A 19,291-nucleotide genomic window follows, 5' to 3' on the forward strand; every position below is an offset into this window, starting at 1 on the left:
TCTTAATTAAAATATTAACCTATATTAATAAAATAAATAAATATTTCTAATCGTCAATGAAAATCTAATATAAATGTAAACTGTAATTTACTTTTTCATACTTTGTTTAGTTAACTATAAGTGTATATTTCATATCATTAAAATAAAGAAGCATAAATAACTAATTCATATTTAGTAACAATCAAAGTAAGCATTTATCTAAATATATAAATCTTAGACATCTAATTTGTTGCTCAAAATAAATTGAGAAAATAAATCAATCTATATGTGCAAAGTTGTATAGTCTCAATATCTTGATTGCTTTAAAAAGAATATGTAGAATTCAAAATTTCTTTCTCTATCTTTCGAAGTTCTTAAATGGCCAAAAAAAAAAAAAGTTTACAAAAAAAAAAAACCTAAATTTTAAATTTGTGATAAAGTCAAGAGGTGGATGATTTAAAAAAAAAAAAAATAGTGGAAGCTTTAGGGTTATAATACATTACAAGGACATTAAGTAATTCTTTTTTCTATAAAATATGGGATGTATTGCTATTGGAAAAAGGAAAATTCTAGGATAACAGGGGAGAAGAACTCAAAAAAGTATTGTGAATACTGAATATTGGTGAAAAGTGAAAATTAAGATAGAATTTTTTTTTTTTGAGAAGATAAAATTAATATAGAGTTAGTTTTAAAAAAAAGGAGAGAGAGAGAGAGAGAGAGAGAGAGAGAGAGAGAGAGAGAGAGAGAGAGAGAGAGAGAGAGATGGGTGTGTCAGGGGGTCTTTTCCTTATTATTTGGGTAGTAGACTATAGTTTATTACTTTTTAGAGAGAAAAATTAGGAAAACAACAAAATGACACAATATTTCACAAAATTCTTATCATTAGTTGTGGTAGGCCTATTCTAATATTTCATTATTTTATTTTTACCTATGAGAGATTGGAGTCTCAATTGTTATGAAAATGTTATGGCAATCTATTGTGTACATAAAATAACTCTCATTTAAAATAGATATGCTTTTTGGTTTTTATATGTTGTCAATGGTTGGTTGGTTTAAATTGGAAAATAGTTTTTTCTTTTTGTTTATTTTCTACTAGTATGTAACTCGTGCTTATGCACGAAAATGATAAATTTTAGTTGTGCTATTGATATTAATTTGAGTTATTAAACATATAGATATAGTTCGACCATGACATTTGGAGGTACTAAAATAGTTTTTCCTTACAATTTTCATGATATTGGTTATACCAAGTTTCTCATTACATTACTATTACGTATATAATTTTGAAAAGGACAAAATTTAGCTACAAATTTGGTTGTAGCCTAAGGCTACAAATTTACTCAATAAAATAAATATTACTAGATATTTTGAAAATCTAACCGTTGAATTGCATATTCTTTACGCTCTAAATACACATGTCAAATTTTGTGTCAATCAGATATTATTTATTATATGATATATAAGCTTATATTTTATGTATAATTTTAAACTGCAAAAACTTGCAATTTAAACAATTTATTAATGACATAACTATTGATCTTTAATTTTCTAGAAATTTTACAAGTATGAAGAATATAAGAAGAAGATGTTGTAGCCTAAGGCTACAATAAATTTTGTAACTAAATTTTGTCCTTTTGAAAATCACTATTGAATACTATATATACAATATCAATTCACAATTATTGTTTGTGAAATTCTACTAAATATAACACAAAATAAATTAATAAATTGGTTAAATAGTGTCTCCTAAATTAAATGGGGATAAGTGAATGAGATTGTTTAGCTCAATTACAGTTTGTTACATTCAATATCTTTACATACAAAATATCTGAATAGAAACAATGTAAAAAATATGCTCATTAGTTTAGAGAAAAAAATAATAGTAAAAATTTAAAAAATTTAATTTGTATGGAAAGCTAATAAAAGCAAAATCCAATTTTGATTCTAATTGAATTTTCACTAAACTTTAGTTTAAAAAAGCAAATATATATATATATATATATATATATATATATATATTTATATATAACCTAGTTATTAGTAATGGACCGTTTTGATTCTAATTACATAAATGACTTATAAATTTGAATTGTTTTTAGTTATACAAAGAAAAGGCTCATAAATATAAAATCTTTCAAACTCTCTCTTCTTTTAATTTTATATATGGATTTAGATATATGATTATGTTTTTTATGGTTTATTTATATTAGATTTATCGTTTTCTACACTAAAGTAACTTATTTGGCACAAAAATTAAAAAACTTAGATTAGATGGAACACATGGTGTAAAATTAAACTCTAATTGAAATCCAATTTTTACACTAAATTAACTCACTTGGCACAAAAATTTAAAAACTTATATAAGATGGGACACATGACACAAAATTAGTCTCTAATTTGAATTCCAATTTAAAATCTAATTAGATTTTTTTTCTTAGTTTTACCTATATATATAAACTAGCATGTAACTCATGTAAACGCATGGATGCATTTAAAATTAAAAATAATTTTTATTATAAAAATACAAATAATTAGTCAAATTATTATTTTAAAAAATAGCATGTAACACATGCATTAATGCATACATATAGTTAAATTTAAAATTAAACATAATTTTTATCATAAAAATATAGATAATTAGTCAAATTATTTTTTAAAAAAGTAAACTTAGTTAGTCACATATTAGAATTCTTACCTAAATTTAATAATACTTAAGATCGTTTTTTTTTTCTAATTTTTAATAAGATAGAACATGTGGTAATTTTTGTTGTGTGGTGATTTTTATTGTTTTTTCATTTTATTTTATTTTATTTTATAGCTCATTAATATTAAATTCTTAATATTTTGTACTCAGTAACTCACTTGGCACAAAGATTAAAAACTTAGGCGGACACATGACACAAACTTAAGTAGATAATTATAGTATGGTCCCCACATAAATTTAGACATAATTTTTATTATAAAAATATAAATAGTTAGTCAAATTATTTTAAAAAAATAGCATGTAACATGCATATGTATGGATACATTTAAATTGAACACAATTTTTATCATAAAAAATATAAATAATTTGTCAAATTATATACTCCCTCCGTCCCACTTTGTTTGTCCTGTTTGAAAAGTCAAACTTTTTAAAGGAACATCATTTATTGTCTTGTCTATCTTTTAAAAATGTATAAGTTTCCAAAACTACCCTTAAATAAATTTATCAAAAAATTCAATTATTAATAAAATAGGGGTATAATAGGAACATTAGTAAATTAATGACTTTTATTTTTAGAAACATGACAATATTTTGGAACATTTCAAAATGGAATAGAGGACAAACAAAGTGGGATGGAGGGAGTATATTTTTTAAAAATTAAACGTAATTAGTCACATATTATAATTCTTATCCAAATTTAATACTCCTTTCGTCCCACTCTGTTTGTCCTGTTTGAAAAGTCAAACTTTTTCAGGGAACATTATTTATTATCTTGTCTACTTTTTAAAAATGTATAAGTTTCCAAAACTTCCCTTAAATAAATTTATCAAAAAATTGAATTAGTGAATTAATAGGGGAATAATAGGAACATTAGTAAATTAATGACTTTTATTTTTAGAAATAGGATAATATTTTGGGACATCTTAAAATGGAATAGAGAACAAATAAAGTGGGACGGAGGGAGTACTACTTATGATTTTTTTTTTCTAATTTTTAATAAAATAGAATGTGTAATGATTTTTATTCAGTATATGTGATTATTTTTTTTTTTTTTAATTTTATAGTTCATTAATATTAAATTCTTAGTATTTTGTACTCATCAACTCACTTGGCACAAAGATTAAAAAACTTAAGTGGACATATGGCACAAACTTGAGTGGAAAATTAATTATAGTATGGTCCCCACATAAATCTAGACACATGGCACAAAACTGGGAACTCAAATTTGAAATTATAATTTGAGTTTCTCTTAACTTCACCTATTATTATATATATAGATGAGAGTATATCATTTGTAATTTGTGCAAATATTATATAGTTGGTCCATTTGTAGCTACTTGTTGAGAAATTAGGACAAAATCATTGGAAAACAGAGAATTGAAGTAGGCTTAAGGACATGATATGATTGTTTTTATTAACACAATATTTTCTCGTACTTGGTTGAGTTTGCTAAAGGGTTAAAGGTATATATCGCCTCTAGAATACAGTTAAGCCATAATTTTACAGGTAACAAATTTTAAAAAATCGTATGAATTTCTTTATATATGTAGTACCCCATTTTTTAACTGTCATTTAATTTAGCATTAAAATTTAAATGTAAAAAGATAATTTTGGAATTTAAGGATAAAAACATCACTTTGATTTTTGACTAGGATAATTTTACTAAAATTTAGACGTTAAATGCGGTATGCTGGTAACCCGTGGAATATGAGAAAATTTATCGTGTATCCGATATTCATACTATGATGGAAGATATAATGATATATGTATTACAAAGCAAAGGAGGGATCATACGTACCGGATAGACAGTATTGACTTAGACTAGTTGAAGAAGTTATAAGTCCCAACACTGATGATGGCCGTGTTTGCTAACTAGGACTAGGAGAGATTCCATGTGAATTGTCCAGGAGAAGCTAAAGAACATTACAATTTATAAAGAAGAAAAGTGGACTATTGAGTTGGTGAGGAATTGAAAGTAAAATGAGAGTTGATTGAAAGAAATTGGAGGACTGGAGGAGAGCTCCCTTGTAAATTGTCCAGGAGAAGCTAAAGAACATTACAATTTATACAGAAGGAAAGAGTACCATCAAAGCTGGGATAGTTGCCGTAAGATTGTCTCCATCAAGACCCAGGTCCACCAATTGAGTTGGTGTGGAATTGAGGGTCTGTTTGGATTGAGCTTATTGTTACTGAAACTGAAAACTGAAAATTGAAAACTGAAAGTACTGTAGTAAAATAAATTTTAAATGTGTGAATAGTATCGTGCCATCGTGGGACCCATTTTTAATATTTTTAATGCGTAAATAGTACATAAACAGTATGTGAACAGTACATGAACAGTGAACCCATGTGAGGTTACTGTTCACGTGCAGAAAAGAAAAAAAAAAAAAAAAACGTGGAACTGAAAACGCAAGAATAAGCACTCCCCAAACGCTCACTGAGTATGTGTTTAGATTCACGTTTTGCATGTTTCACGTATTGTGTGTTTCACGTTTTGTTTTTTTTTTTTTTTTTTTTTTTTTGGTTTTGTTTTTTTTTCACGTGTTGCATGTACAACTAGCACTGTTGATAACTGTTTATGTACTGTTTACGCACTGATTACAAGATCCACAACCACTTTATTCAAAAAAAAAAAATGGGTCCCACGGTATTATTCACACATTTAAAAATTATTTTGCTATAGTATTTTCAGTTTTCAATTTTCAATTTTCAGCAAAATAAGTTATATTCAAACGGATCCGAGAATCAAATTAGAATTGATGGAAAGGAATTGGAAGTAAAATTTCTAAATGCTGTAATTAAGTGCAGTAGGAGACGACCCATTTCTTGAGCCTTGAGGAATAATTTTTATCAGGAAATATGTTTTATTTATTTATATATTCTTAAAAATTAAGAGGTTAGTTCACGGGTTTATTTATAGCGACCGATTGACTTAAGGCAACAAAGGGTTTTTTTTTTTTTTTTTGAGGGGGAAGGCAATTACAAAGGTGGGTATACTGTTGGTTTGAATTCCAAAAAAAAAAAAAAAAAAAAAAAAAAAAAAAAAGAAGAGAAGAATTGCTATAAATTAATGGATGAGATAAAATTTAGTCACTGTATTACAAATGAATTATTTAAAAATACAAGTTGGGGCGTTGTAGACATTTTATTTTTGATTTCACAACTATGAAATAAAAATCTCATTATTGATCGAAATTGTACCCGAGGACAAAATTATCATTTTAAAAGTTCCAGGATGCTTCCTAGCTAACTAGGTGGGCTTCCTTATGAATTGTCCAGGAGAAACTAAATTGAGGACATTATAATTTTTTTAAGAAAAAAAAAAAAGAACATTTACAATTTAGAGAAAAGAAATGTTTGGTGTCAAAGCTGGGATAGTTCCTGTAACTTCAAGAACCAATTATACGGTACACCAACTAAGTTGGATTGGAATCGAAAATCAAATTAGAATTGTTAATTTTTTAGAAAGGAATTGGAAGTCAAATTCAGGTGCTGTGAAAGTGTGGTAGGCTATAACCCATTTATTGAGGAATAATTTGCCTGGGAAGAGTTTTATTGCTTTTTAATCACGAAAGAGACTAGTTGTATAAACAAACAACTACATATATATTTTATTTTGAGCGATTAAATTTAAGGCGTTGTCTCCTTCAAGTACTTGTATAAACAAACAAATTTAAATTTCGAAAAACATATATATTTTAGTTTGAGGGAAGACTAATTACAATAAAAGCTTACAATGAAAAACTACAAATATATTAATTTATAATTAAAATTAAAAAAGAAACTTTATTTATTTATTGATATTTGATAACTAGTATTTTTTTTTTTTATGTTTCCGACAATGATGTTTAAGGTTTGAATTCATCGCCATCCTCCGTTGTTAAAACTATTAATTTATTTAATATATATATACACACACTTTATTTGTTAAAATATCTATTCCTTTTGAGAATAAATAAATTATCTTTCAATATGATCATCAAAGTGTGGAGTAGCCTAGTGGTTGATGCTAAAACTAGAGAACATTTATATCGGTGGTGCTAAAAAATATAGCTTTTATTACCTCAAACACCTATTTTATTTATTTTAACACCACATTCAGCAATACACTCAATATCTCATATTTTACTTTAACATATCACCGATTAAAATAATATAAAATATCCATTCGCAAAAGAGAGAATGAGAAGCTGAGATGAGAGAGAGAATAAAAACCAATAAAAGCAAAATTGACAAAATTGATTTTTTGATTTTTTTTTCAGTGGATTTCTTAATAATAAAAAAACATGTAATATCACTTTCATGTCCAGCCAGTTTTCATTTCTTGATTTTTATTTTTTTATTTTTTTATTTTTTTATCTTTTGACTGAACTGAAATGAGTCTCCATAGGAGTTGTGATTTGTCAAAAAAGACTCTTAATCAATCATGTCATTGACAAAAAAGATAACCTAGTTTAATAGGAATTGTGATTTGTGAGAGGTAGGGTTCAAGAAATAGGCAGCAATTAATAGCTAAGGATTTCTGGCTAAATGCTGTGTCTCACATGCAAATACCGCTTTCTTCAAATCATATATTTTGGACCAGATATTTTCCATCGTGTTATACACTTTGCCAGATATTTTCTGCCCTGTTTGCCACTTTTTCTTTTCCATATTCGATATGGACTTTGGACCATGATAAATTTTCCACCGTGTTTAACACTCTCCAAGATTTTTTTAAAATAATTTTTCCGCTCTGTTTGTCCCTTTCCTTTATTGCCTTTTTTCACATTGAATGTACCGACACCAACATCTAGCCCAATGTGTCACCAATGTGTAGCTTGTATTTAATTGTTGCTGTTTTTGCTATTATTGAATGAAGGTTCTGATTTGCCAAAAAAATAAAAACCTATAACTGGGGACAAATTCACTAGTATTGTTATATACCCAAATTGTTGTTGAGGTTTGACCATAAAAACCTATTATGGTCAAAACTCATTAAGCTCTAGCAACGCAGAAAAAGGAGGAAATGTAACATTTTTTTTTTTTTTTTTTAAGAATAGGAAATGTAACATATTGGTTAGAAGAAAAGAACACAAACGCCAGACTTATTTAAAAATGGTGGCAGGAAAATCCTCTGTGAGTGACAACTCGATTGATGGATCTTTGGAAGTAGGGAAATGAACTTGAAGGGAAGGGGTTAAGCTTCAATCCAAAAGATTAGAGGAAAAAAAATGTTATGAATCAATACAAAAGAGATCTCTTATAGTTATATATATCACTGATTAAATGAATACAAATGTTATCACCAAATGGACCTAAGTGGACCAAAATGTACTAAAGTGGACTTAAAGGACCAAAGTAGAGCAAATAGACTAAAATGAGCCAAATTGAGCAAAGTGAATCAAATGGACCGAAATAGGCTGAACTGGACCGAATAGACCAAATTAGAGAAAACTGAACCTAGACCAAAGTGGAGTGAATTGGACCGAACTGGACTAAAATGCTATGTTGATATAGCTTAACAGGAGTATACCAAATCTTGACCTCAAGTGAACGGGTCATAAGTTTATAGCCTCCATCTCCATGTCAATCAAATTTATGCTAGCCCAAAGGACCTGATGATCCTGGCTTGCATTGCGGTGGGCTGACTCGAGACGCAAAATTTATAAGTCTATGTGAGTACAAAGGGCATGAGAGATCGAGGACTTAGATCAAAAGATAGTTATACATTATGGATGGCTCTATAAAAATGGTAATTTTTTAGTGCCTAAAAAGCTATATTAAGATGGAAAGCAAATTAAGAAAAACAATCAAGAAAAGAAAATCACAAAAAAATAGGTCCCATAAATTGTTATTACCTGCTAACCTGCCCTCAAACATTTCTAAGTTAAGAAGAACAGTGAGGAATAAAGTATGAAACACATATTACAATTAAAGGAGCAATCGTACAATCCATTATAAAAACAATAAATATAGTAATATGGTTTAAGAAATGTCATTGACAAATAACAGGGAGCCATTGATCTAAATTACCTTTGACATGGAAAGCAATGTCAATGGCTGAGGCAGCATATGTGTACACTGTAAAGAACAAAGTAGAATGTCACAAGCCTATAATTTGTAGCCATCACGAGGATCAGAAATATTACTCAATCTAGGGGGTTCATTACTTCAACTCCATCCAATACGGTCATTCTAGAAAACAATCACATAAATTAATAACAGAACAGCTACGTCACTGATAGAAATAGTGAAGAATGAAAGAACTGTAATTACTTTCTTGCAAAAATTGGCAAAAATAGCTAAATATCACTATTTTTTGAAATTATTAGTGTTTTACCAAAAATAGCTAAATACCACTATTTTTTTGAAATTATTAATGTTTTACCACTGTTTAAGAAATATGTAGCATGTAAAAAAAGAAAAAAAAATATGTAGCAAATTATCACTTTTTGAAACTCGAGTTTCACAAACTTGAGTTTGACATGAAACTTGAGTTAATGAAAATCGAGTTACTTAGAACTCGAGTTTATGAAACTCGAGTTCCTTGTGATAAAACTATTTGCCTGTGTTTAAACAATGAGAAAAAAAAAATTAGATAAGTCAACAATTGTGGCCTCCCATCCCACGTGACCCTGACAAAAGAAAGAAAAAAGAGAAACCCAAACCTGGAAGAATAAGAAACAAAACTGAAAGCCAATGACAAAACCATTTGCCTGTGTTTAAACAATTAGAAAAAAAAATTAGATAAGTCAACAATTTTGGCCTCCCATCCCACGTGACCCTGACAAAAGAGAGAAAATGGAGAAACCCACACCTGGAAGAATAAGAAACAAAACTGAAAGCCAATGAGAAAAGTAACTATTTGCCTGTGTTTAAACAATGAGAAAAAAAAAAAAAAAAGATAAGTCAACAATTGTGGCTGTGTAAGCGCCGTGTTCCCTACAATGTACTCGAGTGTGAAAGTTCAAAAACGTGTACAAAACACCTTTGAACGTTTAGACCCCCAAAATACAACTTAACCAATACAAGCAATATGTCAAACAACTAATGTGCGGAAACTTAACACATGCTATAATATGAAATTGGTTAAAATCTATCTAAGCCATAACATAACAAAATCACAGCAGATAATGTAAAGGCAAAGATAGAGAGGAAGGAAGATGCAAACACAAAGACAACACGCGATGTGTTATCGAAGAGGAAACCGAAGTCCTCGGCGAAAAACCTCTCCGCCGCCCTCCAAGCGGTAATCAATCCACTAGAAAATACAGTTGGGATACAAGGACAGCAATAGACCCTCCAAGCCTAATCTACCCAGTGCACCTAAGCCCTCCAAGCTTCTTGCTCCAACGAGGTTGCGCCGAACCTTTTTCTTTTCTAGCTTCCCGGATTCCGCTACTAGACCATAGCATCAACCAATGAAGATTGGTTCCTTCCTAACTGCTTCCCAGAAATCCAAACAACTGTCTCACAGAGATGGTAATGGTGAGAACCAGGTTTGGTATAATGCCTCTCAAGGATTTGACAATGGAGAGGAAGAGATTTGAGGAATTTGAAGAGACTCTAAGGTATAGATTGTGGGTGAAGCAATTTGGTTTTTCTTTAGGGTTTCTCTCTCAAAATTCTCTCTGGAAGCTCTCTTTCAATCGTGGGTAAAAGGGGTATTTATACTGGAGTGGGAGAGGAATGTGAAACGTCAGGTTTTACAAAACAGGGGTGGCTCGCGGCTTGACCTCGCGGCTTGACCAAGTCGCGAGATCCAGTCGCGAGTTAATCGTATGGCCAGTTGTCCTGTTTTGTCCTGTAGTGCTCCAGCTAGCATGACTGTTCATCTTCCAGCATGCTTGGCACGTGTGCTGCTTCTGGCGGCTTGCAGCCGCGAGTCCACCCGCGAGTCCCAGCCGCGAGTCTCTGTTTTCTTGCACACTCTTGAGTAAACTTCACTCTATCTCACTCACTACCCTTACAACAAACCCACCTAAATACAGGGTTACTAAATGCTGAATTACAAGCAAATTTGGCACGGAATAAAGCCAATTAGATGGTTGAATAAATTCAACCTTACAGAGTGTTCTAAACTCAAGTAACACATTGCAACGAACTCAACTTGTGGCACTTTTTTTTATGGAATTCGATTTTCTTAAACTCGAGTTCCATGTCAAACTCAAGTTTCTAAAGCTCGAGTTTCAAAAAGTGGTACATTGTTACATATTTCTCAAATAGTGGTAAAACACTAATAATTTCGAAAAATAGTGGTATTTGGCTATTTTTGCCGTCATCTAATAGTCTTTCTAAAATTAAAAAAAAATAATAGAAAAATTTCTCTGAAAATTCTAACAATGTACTCGAGTGTTCTAAACTCGAGTAACACATTGCAACGAACTCAACTTCCACATAATCGAGTTCCATGTGTCATTTTTTATGGAATTCTATTTTCTTAAACTCGAGTTCTATGTCAAACTCGAGTTTCTAAAACTCGAGTTTTAAGAAGTGATACATTGCTACATATTTCTTAAACAGTGGTAAAACACTAATAATTTCAAAAAATAGTGGTATTTGGCTATTTTTGCCGTCATCCAATAGTCTTTTTAAAATTAAAAAAAAATAATAATAGAAAAATTTCCCAGAGAATTCTAACTATGGTATCACCGACCTCCTCGTGTTTCAAGCTTTAAAAAGGTTGTATGGAAAGGAATTAATACTGCTCCTAATAAAGAATGTGGCTAACCAGTACCTATTTACTTAGGGTTTATTTATTACTATTATTTAAATAATAGTTTACAGTATTTAAATAATTCACACATATTTTTATATATTTTTTCAATCATATGTATTTTTAAAAAATACAAATAATATTATTAGAATAACATTACCAAATCAAGCCTTACTAATTATTGTTAAATATTTAGTGCAGTTTTCATCTGACGAATTTTTTTCCACTATTATCTTTGTGATATCCCAAGTGAATAGCAGTGCAGTTTGAAAAAGTTTGTAAGAAATTATGAAAGGGATTTCACTGCAGGGACCCATGCTAGAAAAACTGGTATACTTATAGAAGATTGGGCCCTAGTTCTTATCTTGGGATTTTCTAATACTTTTCCGCGAATGAGTTCGGTCCTTACGTTATCTTGTTCATAATTCCACGTGAAAAAAGACACAGAATTGACTGTCTTTTGGGTCAATCACGAAATTGAACCCAATAGCCTGGACAAAAGAAATTATGAGGGGGGAAATTTTTCCACGAAAACTCTTAACTTTTATGCTGTACCGAGATGAAAATAGTCAAATATCACATTTTGATAAAATTTGTGACAAACTTACTATTTTAGTACTTTAGTTTCACAAAATTGAGCTCTAAATAGTATTTAAGTCTTGTAAACTTGAGTTCCTAGGTGAGTGACTTAATTGATATGATCCTCGATATTATGTAAATGGAGTACTTCTTTATAGTACTTGAGCTTTCTAAAGTCGAGTACATTTTTCTTTTTTTCCTACTTTTTGTATCTTACTTACTTCCTAACAAGGTTTAAGGCTAGCACTACTATGGAATTTCATTAACCCATTTTACTCTATACGGTCTTCTTTTCTTTTCTATTCTTCCCTTTTTTTTTTTTTTTTTCTTTTTCTCGACTGTTACCATTAATTTTCTTTCGAGATGAGGACAACACCACATGTGATATTTGAGAACTTGTCAAGCCTCAAGTCTAGTCTATTTGATCTTTCCTATTCACCCAAATCCACACTTTGGTAACTTGTCCAGAACCGAACCCAAAAGCCTAAAAATCAAGCAGCTTGAGACGTAAAGTAAAGGAAAATCAGTAAGAGTCAAAGCATTATCTTCGCGCATGCAGATTGGCTCAGCGAGCCAGCATAGCATAGCAGCAGCAAAGCAATAGTATTAGCAGAGAAAGCAGTATTGTGGACTCATTCATGTATATACACATTCATGCTCAGTCCTCTCAGTTCTCAAACTTCAAAGCAAACCCAAAACCCATACCCAATCCTTTATTACTCCACCAGTATCTAACATGTGAATGCCAGACCAAATTCAATTTTGAACCCAAAAAAAACGTACTGTCAGAGAGAGAGAAGAAAAAAGATTGATTTTGACCCATGAAAGCTATCCACCATTAAAGAATGACAGAGTACTAGCTCATGACTTTTTTTTTCCACACAATGTAAATATCTGAACCCAGTTCTTCTTTTTCTTTTTCTTTTTTATTTATTTAATAAACACAAAATTAAAAAAAAACCCATTATTTAAATTTCCCAAAATAAAAATAAAATATTAATTTTTTATAAGGAAAAAAAAAAACCCTAAACAGCTAAACTAAAAAATGCCAACATTAACATTAACATGAAATTTAAACAAAGAAGTTAATCCAATGGGTGAAGTGTAAAAGGAAGCCGCAGATTTTTTTTGGGTTCGGTTTTACACAAGTTACCAAAGTGTGGATTTGGGTGAATAGGAAAGGTCAAATAAACTAGGCTTGAGGCCTGACAAGTTCTCAAATATCCCATGTGGTGTTGTCCTCATCTCAAAAGAAAATTAATGGTAGCAGGTGGCAGAAAAAGAAAAAAAAAGGGAAAAAAAGAAAAGAAAAGAAGACCATATAGAAGAAGATGGGTCTAGGATGGACCTTCCAGAAATTCTGCAGCATTGCCAGCCGTAAACCTTGTTAGGAAGTCAATAAGATACAAAAAGTAGGGAAAAAAAAAAAAAAAAAAAGGAAAAACAAGGTACTCAACTTTGTGAAGTTCGGGTACTAAAAAAGTGATAGATTACTAAATATTTCTAAAATAGTGCTAGTTTGTCATAAATTTTGTCAAAACATTGTCTTTGGCTATTTTCATGAACAAACCGTAATTCTATTCCTTTTATTCCATTGGTGTTAAATAAAAGTATAGAAAAGTTTAGGGACTAGAGATTGAGACAACTAAATCTTACAATATTTTAACAATATCTTTGTTTTGAGTTGTGATAGGTCTCATTAAAATCTTTATCTTAATTTATTTCAATTTATTTCGAATTATCTCGCTTGTTATAAAAATGTTGTGGCATTTTGTTGTAATACTAAGGAGATTGATATTCTTTTCAAATTTTCAAAATTTTCTCATTTTCTCCTTTATGTTGTTATTTTATATTATTATTGTTCTTTTACAAAGAAGTGAAAAATATGTATGCCCATTAATCAAACAAATGAGTTTTTGTTGAGAAGAAAATTAAATGAGTTAACATACTTAGTTCATTCTTCTTCTGTTTCCCTTCTTCAATTTAAGATATGTGCCTCTAATTGCATTCATTTCATTGACAACAACATTTATTGGCATCCGCTCATTAGGTGGATGTTGTAGAACACAACAATCCAATTTTGAACACTAATATCAAGCAATCTTTTATTCTACTACTAACATTGATATGGCTCTCTTCTTCAATTGTTTCTTTGTCTTCAGTGTCATCTTTGTTTCTCTTATCATCAACATCTTCTTCATCCCCCTCAAAGAACATTGATGGGTCCACTATATCCATTACATGTTTAGGAAAAGCCATTGAAGTGAATTTGTGAATGCTCAAACCATCTATGAGCATTTCATTGACAGGTTTTTTCCCGGTGAACATCTCTAGCAAGATGTTATATAAATGGGAGCATATCATATGCAATTTGTGCAAATATTATATTCTCTAGAATACATTTAAGCTAGAATTTTACAAGTACCAAATTATAAAAATTGTATAAATTTCTTTATATTTATGTACTACCCTATTTTATTTTTCAATCATTGTTTAACCTAACAATAAAACTTAAAGGTAAAAAGATAATTTTAGAATTTAAGGATAAAAACATTATTTTGACTCTTAGATGAACAAAATTTTAATTTCAAACGAAATTGTAATTCCAAACTATTAGAATGATATATTGAGTGCAAAAATCAAACTATTGGTGCCAAGTCGAGTTTCAAAAGATAAAATTGAAGTGAAAATTTGTAAAACTTGCATATGCTACTATATACTAGCATCACTTAATGGCTACCTTTTCCATAATAATTCATGCAAGCTTTTGTAGATCTTGTACTGCGTGCAGCATGCATGCACCATAATAACCTAATCAAGCTGAAACACCAAATCTTGTCCTCATGTGCATGGGTCATCAATTTGTAGTCTTCATCTCCGTGTCAATCAAATTGGGCAAGCCCACAGGACCTAAAGATCCTGGCTTGCGTTGCAATGGGCTCGCTCTGTTCAAACTTAATTGGAAAAATTTGCTAAATAACATAATTTTTGGAAAAATTTGCTAAATAGTATCTTACCAAACTTATTTAGTTATGTAACACTTTTTTTGAAACTCGAGTTTAACAAACTTGAGTTCCAAAAAAAAAAAAAAATGCTACATAACTAAATAAGTTTGACTTGATGCATTTTTCCTAAATATTTCCTAAAATTATGCTATTTTGTTAGGGTCATATTTTCTGTGTATTGGCATATCTTTTAACAAAATACACTTTACTTGTAATTGGGTAGATCTAAGTTGGATTTAATGTATCAAAAAGTATGTGAAGTTTACTTCACAACAAGGTAGTCAGTATCGTACCGGTACTAGCCGTACCGGCTGGTATGTACTGTACCGGTATATATACTGGTATCGAAATATCAACGTTTTGTACCGGTTTAAATACCGGCCGTACCGGCCATGTACTGGCCATACCGGTTGTATTGGCCGGTACAGAAAAAAGTTTTTATTTTTTTTAAGTTTTGTAATTTTTGAATTTTTGTTAGGGCAGAATGGTAAATTATTTGCATTAACTTATTAGTATTATTTATTTTCTTAGTATGCAATGGTAACTTTTAAGCTTTCTATTTTTTATATTGTGTTTTTTTTTTTTTTTTAATTGATACTAAAGTCTAAAATCATGAATAATTAATTCTGAATTGAGGAAATGTTTTATGGTAAACTTTTATATTTATTATATAACACACACACACACACACACACACACACATATTTATTTATTTATTTATCTATAAATATAAAAAATAGTGGTAAACCTGAAACGGTACATCAGTATTAACTGGTATCTGAAATAAATCGTACCACTGGCCAAATCGGTACAGCCTTTGGTACGGTATTGACTCCCTTGCTTTACAAGTGGCATCATTAAAGACATGAAGATTGAACCAAAAACAAGTGAAAAAAAGCTGATTTAGTGAAGCTGGACACTAATCTCAACACTAGCATCTATCGAGACTTAATGAAGAATTCTCGACACATGCTCGACATCTCTCGATCTATTGAGCTGATGGATTTCAAAATATAGCTAGCAACGTTTTATTCTAAGAGGCTATTTGTTTATGAGTTTGTATAATCCTAATAGGATTAAGAAACCCAAGGTTTGTGTAAACCCAATTGGAATAGGAGAGCCCATTTAAAAGGCCCATTAAACTCCTATTTAAATAAGGAGGTGGATAAAGAAAACCCTAACCCTAGAAAGTTTCATAAGGTTTTCTTTTTGAAACTCTAGCCTTCTCCTACAGAAGAAAGAGATATTGATGTGTTTCTTGTGCATCTTTGGGTTCTATAACTAAGCGAAGTCTCTAGCACCAACATTAAAGATTTTATTAGTGTTTCTATGTGAAGCTGTTGCAAATCAATTACAACAATCAAAGAGTTGCTGTGGAATTAGTTATGTACTTGGATTCGTGCAAAGGTGTTAGTCACATACTGAGATCCGTGTAAAGGAAGAAGTCTTTACAAAATCAAGTTCAATTGGGGATTGGAGTAAAGGTTCAACTATAGGTTGGTATTTTGGGATAGACTTGGTAGTGGTAAGATTCCTTATATTTGTAATCGTTTGTTCTTAATTAGTAGATTCTTGGGAATGGTGACCTGAAATTCACTCGGTGGGGTTTCTGCCTTGCGAGTGGTTTTTCCCTTCACACATGTTTATTTACAACGACCGATTGCGTTAAGGCAATAGAGTTTGGTATACTGATGGTTCGAGGTCCAAAAAATAGAGAAGAATTGCTATGTATTAATGGATGACATAAAATTTAGTCACTGTATTATAAAAAAATTATTTAGAAATACAAGTTGAGGCGTTGTAGACACTCTATTCCTGATTTCATAACCATGAAATCAAAATCTCATTCTTGAACAAAATTGTACCCAAGGATTCCAAACTAGGAGTAGGAGAGCTTCCTTATGAATAGTCCAGGATTTTGAGGGAAAAAACAAGATTTACAATTTAGAGAAAAGAAAGTGTGGTATCAAAGTTGGTGTATGTTCGTTTAGATCCCTTAAACCAGATTGTTTAACTTAATATATTAACCAAGTGATTACTTAGATTAATTATTCAAATCTAGGTTAAATACAAATAAATCATATCATGCAAAGCAGCGGAAAATAAATAACACCACGATATGATGACCCAGGAAAATTAATGAAACGAACCATTTCAAGGTAAAAACCTGGAGATGATTTGATCTAGCTATCCTCAAGGTAAACCAAATCTACTATAAGAGAATTGAAGTTTTTACAAAAGATTTAACCATAAATCTAATGCTACCTTTAGTAGTAACTTATTGACATGACCACGTGCAAGCTTTGAATTCACGGACTCCTCTTCTTGGATTTACAACAACACAAGCCGCCTTGCTTGTGACTTTGAGATCCCACTCAAAGGTTTTAGATCACCCTCAGTAATGATCTTGATGTAGTAATTATGTTCTACCAATGCTTGATTGTAGTCTTGGCTCTGGTAGATTCTTGTGTAGTTAGAAGGTACAAAACCTCTCAAATCTAGGAATGGCAACGGGTTGGGTTCGGGCCAGGTTTTTTCATACCCAGACCTGACCTGCGGGTTTGCCCTGGAGACCTGGACTTGGCCCGTTTATTAAACAAATTTTTTTCTTAACCCCAAACCTAGCCCGTCAGGCACTTGTAGGCCCTGCCAGCCATGCCACAAATTTAGATTTATGATTTTCCCATTCAAAATCACAAACACAAACACAAATCCTAACACAAACACAAAGAACTCACATGATTGAGATGATATGAACCTAGAAAAAAAGAAAAATAAAAAAAAGAAAGATAGAGAACGAGGTGGTCCTAAAAATTTTATGGGAATGAATGACTCAATCAAGGAGTTCAATGTATGCGAAACTTCCAAAGACGGACATGAGAGATGACGAGAGAAGCTTGAACCAATTCAGGCCATTGCACATGTATATTTCTCTTGCTCATATAATAAAAAAAAAAAAAAAAAAATTTTGGAGGCTAAATTAGTAAGATACAGCAGGTACATGCCATATAAATTAAACAAAGGACATTGACAAATACAGTGGCTATCACGCTTTTAGAGTTCAATTAACCGAAAAAGGAAAAAGAAAACACAAACCCACATGGAGAATAGGGGTAATTTTTTTTTTAAAAAAAATTACTCTTCCAATCACATATTGCAGAACCTTTCATAGCAAAAATCGAAGACAAAAAAGGGAAGGTCTTTGAGGCTTTGAGGTCATCTGTGGACTGTGACCAAGGTCTCAAGGGAGGGGGGCAGTTGGCATGCGGCTAAAATGAGTGAGTGAGAATAAGAGGTTAGGGTTAGGTTATATGTTATATATATAGGTTTTTTTTGTAATTTTATTTTTATTCTAAATCAGTCGGGTTGGGTCTAGATTCGGGCCGGGTTTTTACTAAAACTTGGACCTGACCTGGAGTTGCTTCGGGTTAAAAAAAAAAAAAAAAAAGACCCAAACCCAAATCCGATCCTATATATTCTTTATTAGGTTGGGTACCTGCGGGTTAGGCAGAAATTGCCATTCTTACTCAAATCTCACAAAGAGAAACACACAAGTCTTCTTTAGCACCATCAAAATGTGGTTAGGGTTTTTCTTTTATATGTGGAGAAGTTTAGATGAAACCCTAAACGTTTTCATGGGCTTGGGCTAGTTTAAAATTCTGCAGAAAAACTGTGCCTGCGATTTTTGATCGGTCGAGCAAGGTAGAACTTTACTTCCTTTTTTTGCAATCAGCTGGACTTGAACCTTGAAACATGCACATTTAAGCATTGCCTAAACGCTTAGATTTGATATGTCTTGTTCTTGGTTTGCCAACACAATACAACAATGGTAAAGAACACAGTAGAATGTCACAAGCCTATAATTTGTAGCCATCACGAGGATCAGAAATATTACCCAATCTAGGGGGTTCATTACTTCAACTCCATCCAATATGGTCATTCTAAAAAACAATCACATAAATTAATTAATAACGGAACAGCTACGTCACTGATAGAAATAGTGAAGAATGAAAGAATGAAAGAACTATAATTACTTTCTTGCAAAAACATGAATAAACAGTAATTCTATTCCGATGTTAAATAAAAGTATATAAAAGTTTAGGGACTAGAGATTGAGACAACAAAATCTCATAGTATTTTAACAATATCTTTGTTTTGAGTTGTGATAGGTCCCATTAAAATCTTTATCTTATTTTATTTCAATTTATTTCAAATTATGGTGAAATGATATCTCGCTTGTTATAAAAATGTTGTGACATTTTGTTGTAATACTAAGGAGATTGATATTCTTTTCAAATTTTCAAAATTTTCTCATTTTCTCATTTA

At 30.9% G+C, this 19,291-nt stretch overlaps 2 protein-coding genes across 4 annotated transcripts in view; one reads left to right on the top strand and one right to left on the bottom strand.

The window, feature by feature from the left end:
* The window catches only part of LOC126692379 (PHD finger protein ALFIN-LIKE 1-like), a 72,927-nt gene that overhangs the window by 30,319 nt on the left and 23,317 nt on the right, over positions 1–19,291 (top strand). The gene's annotated exons all lie outside the window — the stretch shown is intronic.
* The window catches only part of LOC126692377 (putative receptor-like protein kinase At3g47110), a 181,236-nt gene that overhangs the window by 5,075 nt on the left and 156,870 nt on the right, over positions 1–19,291 (bottom strand). The gene's annotated exons all lie outside the window — the stretch shown is intronic.

Source organism: Quercus robur, chromosome 7 (genome assembly GCF_932294415.1).
Source record: "Quercus robur chromosome 7, dhQueRobu3.1, whole genome shotgun sequence".
NCBI classification, from domain to species: domain Eukaryota; kingdom Viridiplantae; phylum Streptophyta; class Magnoliopsida; order Fagales; family Fagaceae; genus Quercus; species Quercus robur.